Below are 6,000 nucleotides of genomic sequence, written 5' to 3'. Positions count from 1 at the left end.
ATTTATTTCATCACGACCACTAATGTGGCACTTTGCTATGGTAATCCCGTTCCCCATTATCGACTGAGCTACAGTTAGGCCGACAATTAGTTTTAAAACGCTAATGAAAATGGGTACCAACATATCGGAAAATGCAGCTTGTCAAAACTACGAAGTTGCGTTTTTATCGTAACAATTAACAAAACCTAGCATTGTCAGTTGATTTCGGGTCGACAGTCCTTATTCACTTACATTCGTATATACATTCATAGTCCTCTTACATCAATGAGTGACTCGTTGACGAGAGAATTTAAAGACAGTCACCATTGAGCTAATTTTCATGACCAATGCTCGGTGGGTAAGTGGTTCTGAGGCCATAAGGAGCCACCCTATTGATCCGGCAGCTTCTTTATCGGCGGAAGCCCAAACAACTGACAGTCAGAATGACTCGCGCATGACACTCGAATCGTAATCAGTCGGAACCGTCGGAACGCAGCGCCGCGCTGCAACGACGCGGCCAAGCTGTCAAACACTGGATAATAAGTCTATGCCCTCCCCTCTCCCCACCCTTGGCAGCGGTCAACAAGACGTTGGCTCGGGTCGCGCGTTCTCGGCCTGTCATGAAGCTGCGATGCGAGGTGCAGCGTGAGCGCGGCTATACGACACGACGGTTTACAGTGTGTGATATCATCTGACGTGACAAGTAACCTCCTTCTATCCGCGAAACGGCGACACTTGACATCGGAAAATTGTGCGACAAGCAAAACACGCCGGATCATCGTCTAGGATCTATCTATTCATTCATCTAAATACAATAGTATCCATCGTGCCAAAGACCACCGTCTACGTATTCGTAAGTCCTCATTCAATTGCCTTTCTCCGCCCCCCCCCCCCCCCCCCCCATGCTGTGCTCTTTTTTTTTTTATCGAGGAAAGATGGGATCCGCTTTGACAATTGACGGTCGGAAACCGCGTGCGTGACCTTGATTATATTACAAGCATTTTAATGGCGGGCTTACACAATTCTGATCGTAATAAATTTTTGTAAAAATTACTTGTAAATACACACTTAGCGAGTCACTCGAGAGGCACGATGTAACACCAACGACTTATTGTTGAATTTTACATCTCGCTTCCGGTTCATCTCTTTCAATATTTATCTTCTTTACTTTCTGCTTGTTGGTGATTCTCTTTGTGATAAATGTTTCATAATGTCTGTAATCTCTTGTACTTACCTATCTCTTATTCTCTCTTTGTCTGAACAAACACTCGTGTCTGTCATAAAGTCTATGTCTATAATATATAGAGCAACTTGAAATAATGCTTGTTCCGTGGAACAGTTGAGATAAGCCTCGTTGCTTTGCAATGAGATGGAATTGCGAAAGAACGTTAATCGAGACTGATTTGAGGGATTTTATTCGTTGGATACTGACGACGATACCATCTTCTGGGGATGGTTATACAAAATGAACCGGAACGAAGAAACTAAAAATCGCGTTTAATTTTCCGATGATGTAAACTATTAAGTTTCTTTCTTTATTTTGTATGCTTTATTGATACATACGTGCGATGTACATACATACATACATACATACATATATACATACATCGTCGACGAAGCGTGTCACTCCGAGTAGTTTCTATATTTAGAAAATCCAATTACGCCGTTAACGTAACGGTATTTGTACCTAAATTCGTACACGTATTCATGCATGCATGATGTACGTACGTACCTACGTACACAGAAATTTACGGAAATTTTTTTATCCGTGAAACAAAGAGACACGAAATAAAAACCCGCGTCGTTACATGTCCATTTATACAATACGTAGTCATACTTATATGCGCGTTATTTCTCCATCGACGTTTGACCTCGAACCAAGAGTTGTTGAACCACGAACAACACGATGGAGGCTAACAAACGAATATAACAAAAACACCGTCTAGTCGGGAAAGACACGCCCTGCGGGAACATTTCTCTGACATATTTTTTCCTTACCGTGGTATTTTTGGAAACTAATCACAAAAGCTACGCTTTAATTAAGACAACATTGTAGTGAAAATAGAAATGATGAAAAATTTAATGTAGATTTTACATCAATTTTTGGTAGATCTATCTAAGCACGTTTGTAACTCTTAATATTGGTTTTGGGTTTTGTTACTCTTACCATCGGATTTTTAAATCTTTCAACAATTGCCGTAGATTTAACTCGAAAAATTTGTTGTCCATATATTCATCACATGGGATGTAAAATCTATGAATATTTTTCCTTACGTGCGTGTATATATGCACGTATCCAATTCCAACACCCTCATCTATCTTATTGTTATAAACATGTGCAGCGTATAACTTTATTCACACTTATTCGTATAATATACTACGTACGATATCCGGTTCAGATAATAAAAATGAAATGTGTTTGCCCGGTTTAGATAAGATGTGAGAAAATCCCTCGTATAAAAAGATTTGTGCCTATACGAGATCTACCGGCTGCGATTTGTACGACATAAGTTGTCGGCGGTGTTGTACCCCGTTGCTGTACTTCGTTATATTGTTCTTGCGATAAGAAATATATAGGTTAAACTATCGTGGTAAAAAAAGAAAAAAAAAAAGAAAACAGATAGATAGATAAAAGGATGATTTATATGATCGATCAGATTTGGCTTTCGTTTGCGGATCTCGTGAGTTCAGCCAAAGGGGGGAAGATAAGTACATTGTTTGATCGATTTCTGCAATTCAGTGTTCAGATCTCATGCACTATTACTAATGTACTCTTATCACAGATATTGTTAGGTTTGTTTATTAATAACTATACCAGTTATTCTCCAGGCACTCGCGAAATCTCGTTTCTCATTGGCGTTACATACTTCATGTCTGCTAATTGTAAAATAAACTCGATGTGTACTTTCATCATTTTCATACTGCAGCCGGTTTACAGTTTCTTTAAGTGCATGTGTGTGTGTGTATATATATATATTATGTACACACACCGTGTACGTCGATTCTGTTTGTTCATTGCAATCGATAGATTAGATGAACCGGTATTGAATATATGATAAAAAAAATTCAGTTTGAATTGTTCATTGATCTTGTCTTTTTTTTTTTATCGAATCTAAAAATATACAGAAACATTTCTTGAAGAAACCGAGATAGAGTGGAAAATATGAAAATAAACCGAAAAAAGTTCTAATCTCTGTATAATATGAATGACAGTGTGTAAGATTCCTAACCTTATAATAATTATTAATAGTCGATAATCGTTTTAGCTGCTAGCTTACAGCACTTATACAGCATCGTTTTTAGAATAACCTTCTCAGCTGATATATTTCAGGTTCTTTTATAACGCCAGACTCGCTAAAAAAAGAAAATCCCTCTCCGTCCTCTTTTCTTATATCGGATAACACCGGTCAACGCGAATCTTGAGTCTAGGTTCTAGATGTCAAATTTTGATTTTTTACATGTATAACTAATGAGAGAAAAAATTGTTTTCATAGATAAAGTTTGATTTTGTAGAAACTAGAAAGATATAGTCAAACATTTGTTGTAAGTAACAATTAAACAAACTTTAGTTTCGCATTTAAATCACTTTTATTGAAAAAAAAAATATTATTAATAATAAACTAGAAATACTTAAAACTTGATAAACGAAGTTAAAAAATTAATGTTTTTCCTACTTCTTCTATGCTCGTTTGGACTTTCTCGAAACGATCCTCAAACGTAACCTCTCATGATGCTTTCATTCTATGTATACAGCACCTGATAACGTCGTTTAAAGTCCATCACATCTCGGTGAAAAAGTTTTTCTTGTTCTCCTGAATATGCATGCATATTACATCTATCAACCAAACACTTAAGGACTTATTCATCAACGTAAATAGACAAAAGCAAACTTCATAAGTCATAAACCAAGATTTTTGTTATTTCTCTATGTTTAGAATAAAAATTTATTTATTTTAATATATAAACTCAAAATAAGAAGTTCTATTTTTTTTTTTTTTTTTTCGTTGACGTGTCTTATTTATCGAATTAGAGGTGTAATCTAATAAAATCGTGGCTCACATCACTCAGTAATTAAAATCTGCGACTAGCATGTTCTTATCTGATTTCTTTAATACCCTCGTCTTTGCGTTTTTACGACACGACGCGACGGTGCGCGGATTATCAGACGGATGTCAATCTACAAATTTCATATATATATAATTGCCCCTTAATTGTTTTACGCAGAGTTGCGCTGTTTGTTAGTAATCGGATTTCAGATTAGACCGATGATTAATATCTATACCTCCTTATATCTTTGGGGTACGGTATATTGTTGCGAATATGTCAACTGTAACAATCAGGGTCGCGTATAATCTGGGATATTGGTATTAAGCTTAATAAATTCAGGCCAAATCACCGCACGGTATTATATATATGTATATAATATGCAATAGAATCTATTGAAACTGCAATATCATAATCATATATGCACATTATGCACATATATTGTTATATTGTATAATAGATTTGTGGCTCTTGTTTCAAATACAAGTGACAAAATATTTTTATTCCGACTGCAATAAAGTATACTCGTATAATTCATTAATTATTATGTTACTTATAGTATTCTTGTATATATATATATATATATATATATATATATATATATATATATATATATATATATATATATATAATACTTGGTAAACGGGAAAATTAAATTTTTGAAAAAAATTGATCATAAATAAACAATAAACGAGGCCGAATGTTTGTAACGAACTTAATTTTTGCGTCTTTAATAACGCGAGCGTCATTGAGATGAAAGTAAAGCTGCGGAGGAGTCACGATATATGTGTTTATCGACGCAGATGACTAATCACGAGAAGTAATACGTATGATGATAAAAACGCGTCATTCCTTCATTCAGAATTCATTCGCACGCCGAAGTCAATGGGAGTAGCGACTTATACGCGTATTCGCAGTTTTGCGAAAGAACAAATTTTCTAGCACTTTTATATTCTAATTGATTATTATTTATACATTTATTATACGCGCAGCTGTACGTATCCTACTATTCAAATACATACTGTTTTAAAAATCAGGTACTAGTAGGTATATGTATACTATATGTATATGTATATGTATATATTGGATATGCATATAATAACGTAGCGTGTAACATCGCTTCGTCGGCAAATTCTCGGTGGCACAGATTCATCGGCTGGAAACCTTAGGGGGCGACGTTACGATGCTATGCAATGCAATACTGTACCTGTATACTTGCTTGACCGGCAGAGGCTTCTTCCTCCTCCTCCTCCTAGAGATTTATTCGCCTAGCTCTGTTGAAAGTATCGCGAAGTCCCTGTGTGCAATTCACACTTTCGACATTGCTTAATAGGCTGTAATAGCGAACGCGAGCTGCATATGTATATGTAATTACGTGTATACATATATGTATATTCGAATTTTGATCGCTTGATTGCTCAGTTTATCTCATTTCTTATTTTTATATTCGTTTATTTAGTTTTTCTTCGTGAGTTGAAGTTGAAATTTCAAATTCATATTTCAACGGCAATATTTATAACGTTCAACTTAGAGATATATTTAACTTGATACTGCGGTATTAATTGGATCGTAATTATTATCGGATTTGGGTTTTTTTTTTCACATTTTCCGTGAGAATTAACATAGTAACGGCAGCGTGTAAAATTGATGTGTCTTTGGAAAATTTTTGCAATTTTCGTTATGTAACGCCGCAGAAACTGTTTTTCATCCTCGCGTGCGATCGAGACTGTAATTGAAAATATCTCCCCGACATTTATGTAAGCATATATATGTTCGACTCTTCTCTTCTTTTGTCGATAATAATCGATTTTCTGTCACTATAATATGTATTCGTCGTTTAACGATTAATTCGAAAACTGTAACGAGGATGATGATTATCGCTTCACTCGGTCACCTGACAAACGGACAAATAAACTGCTCCTACCGTGTTTACGCAAGTTTACATTTTTCTGTACCGCGTTCCTACATACCTATAAT

The 6,000-nt window shown here is 35.6% G+C and overlaps 1 protein-coding gene across 1 annotated transcript in view; it reads left to right on the top strand.

The window, feature by feature from the left end:
• The first annotated feature begins 572 nt into the window (after positions 1–572).
• Positions 573–6,000, top strand: part of LOC124413369 (protein GDAP2 homolog) — a 34,897-nt gene continuing 29,469 nt past the window's right edge. The window contains exon 1 of the mRNA XM_046893941.1: positions 573–832. The gene's annotated coding sequence lies outside the window, so the exon portion shown is untranslated. The remainder of the gene's footprint in view (positions 833–6,000) is intronic.

The sequence above is a fragment of the Diprion similis genome, chromosome 1 (genome assembly GCF_021155765.1).
Source record: "Diprion similis isolate iyDipSimi1 chromosome 1, iyDipSimi1.1, whole genome shotgun sequence".
Lineage (NCBI taxonomy): Eukaryota > Metazoa > Arthropoda > Insecta > Hymenoptera > Diprionidae > Diprion > Diprion similis.
Note: the sequence above shows the minus strand (reverse complement) of the source record. Positions and strands in the feature narration are given on the sequence as shown.